This window comes from Camelus ferus, chromosome 6 (genome assembly GCF_009834535.1).
Source record: "Camelus ferus isolate YT-003-E chromosome 6, BCGSAC_Cfer_1.0, whole genome shotgun sequence".
NCBI lineage: Eukaryota > Metazoa > Chordata > Mammalia > Artiodactyla > Camelidae > Camelus > Camelus ferus.
The window spans coordinates 27201188-27215791 of NC_045701.1; positions in this window are offsets into that span (position 1 = coordinate 27201188).

Genomic DNA, 14604 nt, shown 5'->3' on the forward strand with positions numbered 1-14604 from the left:
TATCTGGTTACATGAACATGTGCTGTGCATTGTATTAGAACAAAAGGATGACCATAAAAAATATATTATTATTGGGTATGAGATGTTTTCATGCTTTCAGATGTTATAGGCTATTGTGTACTCTTGATGACTTGAAGAAGCCTAGGGTTGCAGGGACTGATGTCAGTTTGCGGCTTCTGGGCTTTTATCCCTAATGAGGAAGAGATATTCTCTCTCTCTCTCTAGAATGAGGGAGACCCTTTGTCAAGCTTCAGGTCTCCCTGTACTCATATATTATCTTTTCCTTTGACTTCTGCTCAAAACTGGGGAATAGAGCATATCTTAAAAGCACCAATGTCAGGAAACCCCAGGCTCTTTTGTTTCTGGGCAACATGAATGAGAAGACTGTCATAAAAGATATGGAACCTTAGGAGGAAATAAATAAAAATGAATCCTAGAGGGCAATATAAAAAAATGTATAGAAAAACTCTATTAACAAGTAAATGAGGATTTTTAACAAGGTTTTCTTGTCATCCTCTTAGACTGGCATTAAGTCTTCATTTGAACCATGTCATATTAGGTGCTCTGAGCAAAAGTCAATTATATTCGAGAGACCTTATGAAGACTAAACATCAAAATAAGGGTTTGAAGGAAGCACTTGGCACACCACTTGCCAAGAGCTTCTTTGAACTGTGTCCATTTGCTTCCTCTTTGCTCTTGGTGTTTTATCATATTCACAATATGCGTTTTTTGTTTTCTGACTGCCCTTCTCGAAATTCTCCTTCACAAATGAGTGTCATTGTCCCAGTCACATATTAGTTTAGCATTGACTAATTACTTAACTTCTCTTGATGTTTTCTTCATCATCCATGAGGTGGAAAAATATTCCTCAGATGCATTTTTAAAACCCCCAGCTAATTATCAGTGATTTCTAAACCAAATCTGTTCGCATTATTCTAACGCAAAAATTTCTTAGTCCAAAAAATATGAATATGACAGTGTTTTTTTCTTTGAAGCGGTCTTATTTAAACCACTTTCCTCCTGTTTTTCCATATAACTATCTTCACTACTGCCAATGAAACAACTGCCATGACCATCTAGATTAATAAGTGAAAGTCAAAAATAAAAGGAAGAGAGAAATGTAAACCTGGACTTATACGTGCAAAATTATTAAACGATAATTGCAGGAGTTAGACTGTCCAAATATTGTTAATTCATCTTTGGTTTGCATGTCTGTTGTTACGATTTTCTTTGTTAAATGAAAAGTCCCTGTCTTCTTTGTAAAGTTAGGATCGTTTAGCAAAGTCAGAGTTAGTCAATATCCCAATTTCTCTGTCTTTGCATTATTCTTAGAAAGAAGAGAGGTCTGAACTTCCCCCCCCCGATTTTTTGTTTTAATGATACTGATTTATGTAAATACTTTACTATTTGTGTATTAATCATAGATATTATATTTACTTTCTCAACACCTACATTATATTTGCCCTTGTCATTAGTATTGAGATGGAAGATAAGCATTTAATGTTATAAAAGTGTGAAACACTCTCTTTAATCTATTAGAACTTTTAACGTAATTCAATATAGCGCCTATCATTTTGAGTTACAGCATTAAATTAGAGCTCTGTGTCCTCCCTCCTCAAGATTGGTGGTTTCTGGAAAGCAACACCTTGCCTGCCTTATGTTCATTCTTTATCATCACATAGGTTCTTGGCATAGTGCCTGGCAAACAGTGGGTGCTCAATAAATGCTCTGACATTAAAGAATTGAATGATATTGATGTTCTAGAGGCATACAGATTATGTAGGGTTGCTATAAATTTTCAAATTCAATAGTCTTATAAAATAGTATCAATTACTTATCTGTTTCTTAGTATTCATAAAGAAGGAGCAAAGAACCCTATAAAGACCAAAAATCAAGCTTAATCTCAAGCAGGTTATATGGCTCCAGCCTATGTAGCAAGAAGAATGTAGTCACTGAAGACCCTTCCAAAAGCTTGGAGTGAGACTTACAGTTGTTCCCACATGTGGGGAAATAATGGTCAAATTTGACAGTAATTGTGAATGGGGAAAAACAGAGCTAGTTTGCTTTCAGATGGGCCCATCACCTAGAGGGAGGCAAGTCATGGTCACAGGATAAGGTAGAATGAAGAGGGAACAAACATGTATGTTCTATGTTGTACCAGCCACTGCGCCAGGAGCTTTACATGTTACTTCCTGTATTTCTCACAACAGCTCTGGGAGTTAGGTAGTGTTATTCCCTTTTTTTAAATAAGAAAATGGATTTCTCACAGCTATCAAATAGGAGTCCTGGGATTGAAACTGGGCCTGTACTATCTAAAAGCCATTTTTTTCACCAAAGCAGAGTATATGATTGTGTTTCAGCCCTATCTTAAATTCCTTCTAGAATAAGGTAGAGCATAAATCAGTTATATAAATTATTGCCACCAGCTTTATCAGACACCATATCCAACTTAGCAGTGGGACGACTGCTTGTCAGGGAGGGTCTTCATAGTGGAGGAGCACAGATTTTGACTTGAAATGAACTTTGATCTATATCCCTGTTCTTACTCTTACTCATCTTCTACAAGTTACTTACCCATGCTAATCTTCAATTATAGCATTGAAAAATGAATACATTCATAGAATTTCCAAGTAAGTTTAATGCTTGAACCAGAGAAGCCCTTCAAAAATGGTGGTTGCTTGACTGAGTATTTAGGTAGAATGGTGCTTCATTCTTCTTTCTGGGTATGCTCCTTAAGGAAAGACTTGGCCATTAGAGCAGCACAGAAAAAGAAAAGGTTTGTCTCCAGGGAGGGCTTAGTTGGTTTTATGACAAAGGGATGTACCTCACGATATGGGTCAGTTTGATGTAAAATGCCTTTGACACACAATGAAATATGGCCTATTATATGAATTTATATTTTTGCTTGTCATTTGCTTCCTTAAAAAGTGATTGATAATACATCTTGAAATTCATCAAAATTTCAACAAACTATTTTGGGAAAAAGATTACAAAGTTACCTTCAAGGAGTTTGTCAAATATGATATATGGTAAATTATAATCAAATTTCATTATAAATGCAATGGAGAAGTCAAAACAGGGAGAGATAATTGCATGTTTAGAAGATAATCTAGATTTGGGGTTTTGTGGATCTTCAGTTGGAATGGACTCTCAGAAGCTAAGGAATATGAAAAAAATAGACAAAGGGATACCAAGACAATTACCTTTGTGGTACAAACGCAAAAATAGTGACAGAAAAACTAAAGCGTAGCATGAACTTAAAGCTGATGACAGCTCTCAGACATTTAATCATGACAAGTCATTTGAATGCAACCTTTAGAGTAAGAATTAGAACAAAGAAGTGATCATCTCACTGCTGGGAAGCATACTGCAAAGTCAAAAGTTGAAGGAAAAGGTCATCATCACTCACTTCCTATTCTGTTTCTGTCATCTCCAGCCGGGATGATCTTCTAATTGGAAAGGAGAACAGCAAGAACACTAGTAACAATAGTAGTTTGTTACTGACGTCAGGCTTTTAATGCTTCTTCAAATCCCAGAGCAACAGTTCTGAAATCAGTATAGACAGAAAGTACAAATCCTAGTTCTAACTGGTGAAAGGTAGGACTGTGCCTTTGACACTCCTTTCTTTTAAACTTCTAATTAAATTCTTTGTGTGACTGCTTTTTAAATCGTAAAATATAATAAATCAAAAATAATAATAAAAGCAGCAGACGCAAGAAGCAGCAGGACATAAGTAATTATTGCCCACCCACCCCCACCCCCAAAAAAAAGCAGCTCAGCACAAATGCTGGACTAGCAAAATTTAAACCATTGCATCTGGCAGATACTCCCCAACTTACAAATGGACACCACTAAGCAATTCTGTCCGGGTCATTTTCAGTAGTAGTATCAATGCATTCAACTATTGGCCGTGCATTTACAACTTAACCTGACTAAACCATTCAGCCTGGAATCCCACTCAAAATTAGACCATAATTAAACAGTGTTCTGTAATGGAAAGGCTCAGGTGTTAGACAGACCTGGGTTTGTATACAGGCTTTCTAAATTATTAGCTGTGTAATTATAAAATAAGGATGATAGTACCTACTTGTCGGTTGCCATGGTAAATCAGTGCAGTGATATATTTGAGGAAACTGATTATTTATTGAGTACCTCCCATGAGTCAGGTAGCCTACTAGTTCATCTTCTAGGCAACTTAATGAGGCAGATATTACAGAGCCAAGCTTTGAACCCAAGTCTTAGTTCAAATTTCATATGCCTTCCACACCGTGTAGTAAGATGCCTGTCATATACAATATTGTACAAAAGATGTCTAGGATTTTTTTCATTTTGCATGACTAAAACTTTATACCCATTAAACAACAAAACCCCCTTTTTCTTCCCCCAGCCTCTGGCAACCACCATGCTACTTTCTGCTTCTATTAGTTTGATACTTTAGATACGTCATATAAGTGAAATCAAGCAGTATTTGTCCTTCTGCAACTGACTTTTTTCACTTCATATGATGTCCTCAAGGTTTATCCATATGGTAGCATATGATGGAATGTTCTTCTTCTCTACTGCTGAATAATATTTCACTGTATGTATAGACCACCTTTTCTTTATCCATTAATCCCTTGATGGACACAGATTGTTCCCACCTCTTGGCTATTGTGAAAGTGTTACAATGAACATGAAAATGCAGATATCTCTTTGAAATTCTGATTTGAATTCTTTTGGATAAGCACCCAAAAATGAGATTTCTAGATCATATGGTATTTATCTTTTTAACTCTTTGAGGAGCCTCCATGCAGTTCTCCATAGCAGCTGCACCATTTTACATTCCCACCAACAGTGAAAAGGAGTTCCAATTGCACTGTAGCCTCACCAGCACTGACAACATGTTATTAATAACAGCTCACTTTTGTAAAGCCTATCCAAAATGTTCAACTTAATTTGTATAGAAACAACTCTACTTTTGTTTCACATTCATATTCCAAAGGAGTATGTAATACTTCAGTGAAAGTACAAAATTTCAAATAACAATTGCAACTAGCATATTCAAGTTTGCAGTAAAGACAACCGATCATTTGTAAATGCACTGGTCAACTGATAGGAACAGAGTGGAGGGAATTCTGGAGAAAAGCTAGCAACCTAAATAATTCATCCTTTCCTTAGTATCAGTGAATGTGTCTATAAAGAGAGTGGAGAGGACTCCTCACTCAGAGATGAGTTAAGAGAGAGCCTATTCCTTGAAATGAAAGGATTAGACAAGATGACCTTGGAAGTCCCTTTAAGATCAAAATAAGCCTTTGTGGTGGACTGAAAGTCATAGACTGGATTAGAAATTCAAAGCCATCATCAGGGTCATATGTTTAATAATCCCTTGAAGGTTTTAATTGAGTATACAGATTTCACACCTTGCACACTGACCCCCTCCCCAGATTTTCTTTTAAAATGTAAAGGAATTGTACAGGCTTCTTCTAGTTTAAGAGGGCACACCTCTGTTTGAAAGCCAATGCATCTAAAATGAACTGTGCATAAGATTTATGGCTACACCAGGCACCCAGAGATGTGGCTTCAAGTGCTAACTCTGCTCCTGACTGGTGAGCAAGGTGGACTTTTCTGCATCTCTGTTTCCCTTTTACAAAATGAGAAGATTGAAGAGATGATAACAATGGCTTTGTCCAAGCCTACATTTTAATAATTCTCTGATTTTTAATACTTTCTGACTCAAAAATTTTCATGTGTCATGTATTTGGTAGCAGCTACCACCTGAAAGGTTTATCACAATTTGCAACTCTCCCTTCTAGGTAGTAATAAGCCTGATGGGTTTTTTGTTTGTTTGTTTGGTTGGTTGGTTGGTTTTTTTTATTGAAGATCAACAGCTCCATTCCTTATAGCTACGTACCAGGCTGCTCTGTCACCTAGCGTCATAGTCATCCACAGTCGATTCCAGATTGCTCTATTTTCTGCTTCCATAAGACTAAGGAGTTATTACTCTTTTCTTGTAACTTAATTTTCAGGTAGGATGAAATTATTTCAAAAGGTAGCTGTAATGTCAGCAGTTGAGCATGTTGAATATTAGACAGAACTGGTTTTTTTAGTCATTTGTTGTGGATTGTGTTTTTCTGCTACATTAGAGCTGTATTTTCTGTCACTTCTACTACATATGCATCTCCTCTTTCAATTCGATTCTATTATTCTTAGTCAATATCTAATGAAACCTTAAAGCAGAATTCCCAGGAAGTTTTCATTTCCCTGCTTCCAATGGAGAACCTTAAACTGCCAACAGTCTATGCTGGAGATAGGTAAAAGAGCTCAGCTGTGTTTAGAGCTATTGAAACTGCATACCAAAATGCTGAAACCACAAAGTTACCTACTGTCTGGGTACCTTTTAAGGACACACAAGTCACAGATGACAATTACCATGACTTCAAATGTTACCCATAACCTATTGAGTATGAAGAATAGCCCAGGTTCCAAAGGCGTGATCTCATTGCCATAAACTCATGGGACCCAGTTGTATCTGAAGATATACAATAATGTTTGTGTTAAAGGGAACCTGTCAGGAAACCCAATTTCCCTCCTTTTTCCAGTGGAAGCTGGGTCAAGTAATTCAGAGCAATCAATCAACTTTAGTACATAAGTGACATTTTTTAGGTCAACTTTTTCACATTATAATGATCCTTGTGACCTTGTCATTTGAATTTCCATGAAATGGGGGAAGTTTAATTAATTCTGCTTGTAGGTTTAGATGTGCTCCAGGCTTTGATACCAGTTCTATTACTTTGCAGAGGAAGGATTATGAGTTTATTTTAGTAGCCAGTAGCCAAAGAAACTCAGAATGTGCATTTCCACTCTCATAGGTGCTGCACTTCTAAGTTTCTTTTTCTTTCTTTGAAAGGCTTAGATGCGCTTTCCCAGAACACCATAATGTCATTCTTTTTCAAGTATCTTGTCTATCAGACTTGGCTGAACGAATTCATTACAAAAACTAAATCTACACAAACATAGCAAACATTAGCTTTGAGAGTAATGTAGAGTTGTAAGAATATGCAGATAAATGTATTGATTGTTATGTTTACACCTGTTGTAGTTTGATTCATCACGTGAATTGGATTCTACAGCATGCGTTTATTTTGCTGGACAGACTGTGTCCCAGCAATCTATCCTGGACAACCAGAACCTGGCAGGTGAATTTATGCTGATGACTCATCTCTCCAACAGTGTTTGTGCACATCTAAGTACTACTTTTAGGCCTGGGAAAGGATTCTAATCTCTAGGGAAGATTTTTAAATAAAGCCTTGCTAATATTCACCTATATACGCACTGTAATTTGGTTGATATTGTCGTTTCCGAAAAGATGGTTCTACTTTAACATTGCACATGAAGGAAGAAATCCTAGTGGAATAATTTGAGATTTCCTACCAGAATGCATTTGCTTTTAGTTTCTATCGTAATCAGTGTATTGTTTTAGTCCTTACAGTTACCTTTTATCAGTTGTGTAACAATCGTTAATACTGAGTGTTAAATATTGCACAATATTTCAAGGAAATCTAACTTGAGCAATTAGGGATTTCATCCAGATTCTAGAGCCTCTGTTTGTCAAGGAGTTAATGTTTCTTTAAAGACAAAATGACTTAATAATCTATAATTATTTTCTTATCAATTACAATTTGATAGTCTCCTGATTAGCTGGCACTTGGTGCTTAACTTTACATTTGAGCTCGGCTGGGTCCTTTTAGACATTATTATTGCAAAGAAGAATCAAAAATCAAAGTGAATTCTTAGTATTATCCTTGAAGCAAAAAGGTGCAATTGCTGAAACAGCAGCCAAGCACTGTGCTGTAGAACTAACTCCCAGCTGGGTGCCCAGTCCCTGCTGAGAAGGAAATGGAGGGGCGCTGGCGGAGTTTTACTGCATCTGCTCCCTGCTGCTAATGAGCTTTAACCTGTTTCATTCTTATTATGCTTACTGTTTAGCTATTTTGCTTGCAAAATTAATTCTTTAGCTGAGAGAACACATGAAAGAGGGTATGATTTGTAAAGTAGGACTGTTTAAAAATTAAAAGTATCAGCAAGGGAGATGAAAGGCTATAATGAATGATATGGTTACTTAGTATCAACTCAAGGGCAGAGGCTCAGGTGGGAAGGCTGGAATTGCTTCTCGGTTTCAGTTCTCTCTGTAATGTGGGCTTCGGCTTCAGGAGCTCTGGTCTTTGTTTTGCCTTGTGAATCTACACAAATATGCCTTATGTTGATCAAAGACACGTTAACAGTATTTTTTGCTTTGAAGGCTGCGTTGCTTCTCTAAAAAGTGCCAGGGTTTTCGTGATGTGTAGCCTCTGAAAAACAATCAGGTTTCAGCAACAGTATTTTATTATAGCCAAGAACTGAGGAAGTGCCTACCTATGCCCAACTCTCATAACCTATACCTGATCACTCAAACAGAAACAACAAGAACTCAAAGGGTAAACAGCACTGAGATTATTCTTAATGAAACAATAATGTCATTTTATAGCTATAGACTCTTGCTGTTTAAATAACTAACTTTCATACATTCCTTTGTTCCTCACGTTAATTTTCTAAGACAATCATATAGGTATTGTTCGTTTTATAGGTGTAGAACTGGAAACTTGCAAATGCACATTATGTATCATAACTGGATGAGAATTCTTAATGGGTCAGTATAAATCCATGCACATCCTATCAATGAGAAGTAGAACGATCATCTATAGATTTGCAGAATCATCCTCACCACTCTCATCAATGTCTTTGTCAATAATCATCCTGCCAAGCTACCCTATTTCTTGAATAGAAGCCAAACGTATTAGCATTTCAGCCAAAATTGCACGTTATTTTTGGTAATGATGTGATTTAAAACATTCTGCAAAAAAAAAATGCTCTACTACAGCATTTCTCAAACTTTTCAGTCTTACAAGTAAGAAAAAATTCTTGCAGATGTCCAGTTGTGGCCTGCATTCTTTTTATTATAATGTTACTTATACACGTAGAACTATAAAGCTAGCTATGAACTCCTTTACCTGTAGCTTTTTATCAACTGTACAACCAAAGAAACCCATAAAGGATAAAATAAAAATAAACCTACAAAACCAATACAACTATAATTAAAGCATCACTTTATTGTTACACCTGCTATAACTAATTTTTAACCACAAATATATACACCTTTATTTAGGACAATCATTTTAATAATCCTAACACTGATAAGAAAGAACTATCATTAAACAAAGGTATCTTATATATTTATTTCTACACACTACTGATGAACTACTGCAAATTAATACTTCTTTGGTTAGGAGCTATAGGACTCATGATATAGCTCCTAACCGAAGTGCTGACTCCTGTGGTTTGACTTCTTTTCTGGCTGGTGTAGCTGTACTGCAATATGACCTATAAGGACTCATTTCTCCCCTATTTATCTCTATGTGAACCATTGTAAAACCTTTTTTTTTTTTTTTAGCAAAATGTCTTGATGTTATTTGGCCTCTACTTTATAGTGTTAAGTCCACCTGAGTTCCTGTTAGTATAAGACAGAGTAGTACATTACTCTACCGCAATATAATTTCTTGATGTCAAGTCATAATCTCAGTTTATTAAATGTTAGGAAGCTAAAGTTGTATTCTATTAAAATCTCTTTAGTGGGGAATGTTTACTTCAAAGCAGAGTTTTGTCCTTATAATTGACAAAAGACTCTGAGAGCAATGATAGTGAAGAAGAATGATGGTAATATTCAGTGTTCATGTTTGTATAGTTAGTGCCAGGTGAGCACTTTGGCCCATTGATGTTTTCAGTGTTCACTGGCATCCACACAAAGGTAAATATGGTTATAATGTACGTGGCAGTATCCAAATATAAGGTGATCGTCTAGACAAATCTAAAAATGCTTATATTATTCTCATAATGGTGCTGAGATGGGAATTAGTGTTATCCTCATTTTACAAATGAGGAAAATGAGAATGTTAATGACTGTCTTGAGATCACACAGCCAGGAAGTGGTGGGGCCAGGATTCAAGCCCCGGTTTTCTGGCGAGCATCAACATCCTTAGTCACTGGAGGTGACGATCGGAATAACAGTAATGTCAGCACAACTGCGTTCGTTGGTTGGCTTAAATGCATATGCTTATTTTGCTATGTTCCCCTTTTTAATAGAAAATATATAGAAATAAAATTATTAAAATTACTTTCAATGCCTACTTGATTGTGGGCACAACTAATATATATATTAATTTTTTTTTTACTAAAATAAAGACTTCACAGGTCAAGATACATCTTTTCCCTTTTTTTCCTAGAAAATAAAACAGGCAAATGTATTATTTGACTAACAGGCATCATAGAACTCATTGGGCAAAAATACATGTGTGCATGTATATTCTAAAACCAAGTGTCTTATTTCAAAAGGCAACCAGAAACTGAAAAAAGGCTTTGGGGGATTCTTCTATTTGTTGTAAATAGAGCAATTGCTATTTGAGAATATAGTTCAAAGTCTTTCTCAAAACCTCCACTTTTAAAAGTCATTCATTGATTGATTTTTTTCACTTCCTCATTCATTTGACATTTTTAAAAATAACATTTTTTCTGATTATAATAATCATGCATATTCTGTTACAGAGATCTGGAAACTCCATTAAAGTACAAAGAAAGAACTGAAAATCCCCTTCTTTCTGCACCCAAAGCTAATGACTGTTTAATATTTTGTGCCTTTTCCTTCATAAAAGTGTCCTCGATGTGGTTGGGCCCCTTCAGCAGCCTTGCTTCTTGCTCCTGACAGGAGTCAGCACTTGGTCAACGCCCCTCAAAGAAAATCTACCTTTACAAAGTATAAGAGAAAAATAAAGATTTTGCTGAAGTTTTCAGGAGGAGGCAAAGGCAAAAGACACAATACACTCTGCACAGAAGAACTTAGTGGAGAATCTCCATTAGACCTCCGGGTTCTTTGCCAGGCCCCTAATTCCTATTAACTGTCAGCTGCCACAGTCCCTGCCCATCTTCAGTCCTGTGGCACAGAGCCAGCCTGTCCTCAGCCCCAGCCTCTCTTCTCTTTGCATCTTCACATAGATCTCAGGAAATAAGGACCCATCTTAGTGTTGCCAATAATTAGATTCTTGTCTTGTCCCAGAAAGAATTCAGAGATGAGACACGGAGGTTCAGATAAAGTGGGTATTTATTAAAGGATAGATAGTGCACTCTCAATGGGGGAGCAGGCAGGCTCAGGTGAGCAGTTGCCCTGAGTTTCTTTGGCAGGTCGATTACACACAGTGTAAAAATGAATTGGTGCTGTCTGATACACTATAATGTTATTTGACTAAGTATTCTACTGTTGGACATCTTGGTTGTTAACAGTTTTTGCCATTATATATAACACTGTGATAAATATCCTGTATATCTCCAAGTATTTTCTTTGTGAACATCTCTAATTATTTTATTAGATTAACTTTTTAAACTTGGAATTTAAGGGTCAAATTGAATGAGCATTTGGAAATTTCATGTAAACTGCCCTCCAGAAAAGTTTTAGCATGAAACATTCATTGAGTACTTATTGGGTACCAGGCACCCCAAGACCTACTGAGGTTTACAAATACATTAAAAGGGGGTAGAAGGGTATAGCTCAGTGGTAGAGCATGTGCTTAGCATGCATGAGGTCCTGGGTTCAATCCCCAGAACCTCTATTAAAAAAATACATGTGTAAAATGTATTCTAGGTTATTGAAGAGCTTGTAGTTGAGTATTTGCTTTAATTAGATAGTAGGCTCCAGCTTTCTCTAAAAAGTCGATTTGAATTTGCACTCAGTGATATGGTTGAGAGGCTGCTGGCTCTGATCCTAAATGTATTGCTTAACTACATATATATATATCACACAAAAAAAACCCCACTCTAATTCTTAAAGCCAAATAAACTTTCGTATACATACTTACTAGTGCATAAAAATGTGGACATATAAAATCATTCTCATTTTACCCCCCAAATCATGTTTTTTTAAAAAGGTTATTATTATTTTTAATTTATGGATTGAAAATTATTTTACTTTGGTCTTGAAGAGGAAACCATTGTTTCATATAAATACTATATATACAAACTACCACTTTAAAACTTGGTTACAAATGAATGGACATTTGCTAAACCCTTGACTTTGAAGTTTCAGCAGAAATGTACTTCACACTTGTTTTTTCCTTCATCTGGACACAGTAAACATTTACAGGCCATTTTCAGGATTACCAGGATGCAAGGGATATGAGGAGGGGTGGACAGAAATGCATTAAACTTTTGGGAAAGGCTGAATAACAGACTTCCCAGATTAGGAGAATGGTAATGTAAATTGGCAAATACAAGTATCTTTAACCCTGTGAACAGAACTTTAAGCCAAACAGCCCAACATTTAAGCCAATCACCGACGTTTCTAGACAGACTCATGTATTCTGTGTTGTCTCTAATTGTGTGTCTTACAAATGCAGAGGGTCAGTAGTCACATGTACATTTCACATGTCACCTGAAAAACATTCTGGTCTGAATTTGGTAGTTAAAATAGACTGTTTTGTGCAATTAAGGCTGTTAAATAATCTAAGTGACAATAGACTCTTTAAGAGACTTTACAATTATTGAATGAAGGTACGATAAGGAACTCTGATAGGCTAGGAAAGAAAATGAATGATGGCAAAGGTAGGCCTAGCAGCAGCCATGCTCTTAGATGCCCCGCTTTTTCCCTTTTCCCCATTTTACATGACTAAAGAGTCCTCATTTCTCTGTGACAGCACTTTTCTTGGGCCTAAATTGGAGATAATTATTTTAAGAATATCTTAAAGAACATAGTAGTAAGAGTAAGGATAAAGGCAGATTTAATTTTAACAGCTCTACTACAGTGATGCACACAATACCTTACATTTTAAAAGGACTTACCATACTCAAAAAAAAGAAAAGAAAGGAAATATGCGGGTGTTGTATATACAGTGGCTTACACAGAATGATTATCATCTGCTCTATGGAAATGAACTCCATCTTGGCCTGAAATTCTTGTATTTCTTCACAGAGTTCAAATGCCAATTGAAGGCACTCAGAAATTTAAAGTGACTGATTTAACAACCTTGGACAAAGAGAACATGTCTGAAAGTTTGTCTCAGTGTTTGACTTGACCTAGGAGAGTCTCTCCGCGACTTACTTTATAAACAGTACCCAGCACCTTGGGCCAGCAAAGTGGCCTTTAAGCTTGAATGAACAACGTATTTGTTTTCCTCTAGTGCAGAGCTTCACTATTTCATCTTTTCAAACTCTTTTACTGCACTCAGTGAGGAATTATATTGACAAGGGTAGAATTTATCTCCTAGAGGAGAATGCTATGCTTCTGTTAAGTGCTAATATAACATTTATGTGTTGGTACCTTAATAACAGCCCCAGCTTACCTAATGAAAGTTGAAAGCAAACAGTACTCTCTGAGATTTTATTATGACTGAAGTGACTGCAATTTGAGGCAAATTATCCCTATTTTTGTTCCCATATCAAAACCAGAGATGCTAACGCAATTGCTACATGTTTGGTATGGAATTAGGTTCCACTCTCATTAATCTACAAGGAAGAGCATTTTTCATGTAAACAGCTCACGAGGGTCAGAGAGAAGAGCTGTTTCTCTGAAAAATGCTTGTCAATAACTTTGTGAGTGAATTTTGAAATAAAGTGCCTGTAACCTGTCATTATTCCTTCCTCTCAAAGTCGAGAGTGAGTGGATGAAAATTGAGCATGTGAATTGAAAGCAGGGTGAGTGTTATGGCCTTATCGACTTCAGGTAAAATGACTGTTTTAACTTGTTATTATTTTTCCATTCAGAGGTCAGGCAATGTACAGTATTACCAGCATAGACTGCAGTGTAAGCAAATTGGTATACAAAAAGGCCATTACCCACACTCACAAAGCAGAGGAGAGTATAAGTCACTAATATCAAGTGGACTCGTGATCGCTACAAAAACAAAACAACCAACAGGGCTTTGGAAAAGTATGCAAGTATAAAGGGGCAGAAAATATAAACCTGTTTAAATAAAGGTGCTTATGTTTATTTAGAAGGCAGTGGCCATTTCTTTAAATCACATATTAATCATACTTGTTTTACAAAGGAATTGTGGGACCTGAATACTGAGTGTTAAGCACCCCAACTCTATGTCACCTTAAAATTTTGTCCTGCCTAAGATCATCGTAAAAGTAACTAGGCATATTTTAAGTGATTTAAGGAGTTAAAAATGACAAGACTTGGTGGCTGCTTAGAATGAAGTCAGGAGAAGTTGCTAAGGAAGACAGAAGAGTCAAGGACGAGGCTCCGTTCTCCAGCCTTGGACAATGAAATGGATGGATGACACTTCGCAACGTGAGGAAAATGTGTTTGGTAGGGAAGGTGGCAAGTTTATTTTTGGATATGCTGAGTTGTTTAAAGCAAATTGTTATATCCCGGGTTTCTATCCGGGTTCCCTTTTTCCTACACTCTCAGGCTAGATTTGCACAAATCCGTTGCAAATGGATAAAACAAACCTAAGCACCTATCACAGTGATGATGAGCATACTTCTCTTACATACAACACAGACTGCATTTTTCAATATAGAAATGTTCTTCTTTCAAAAAAA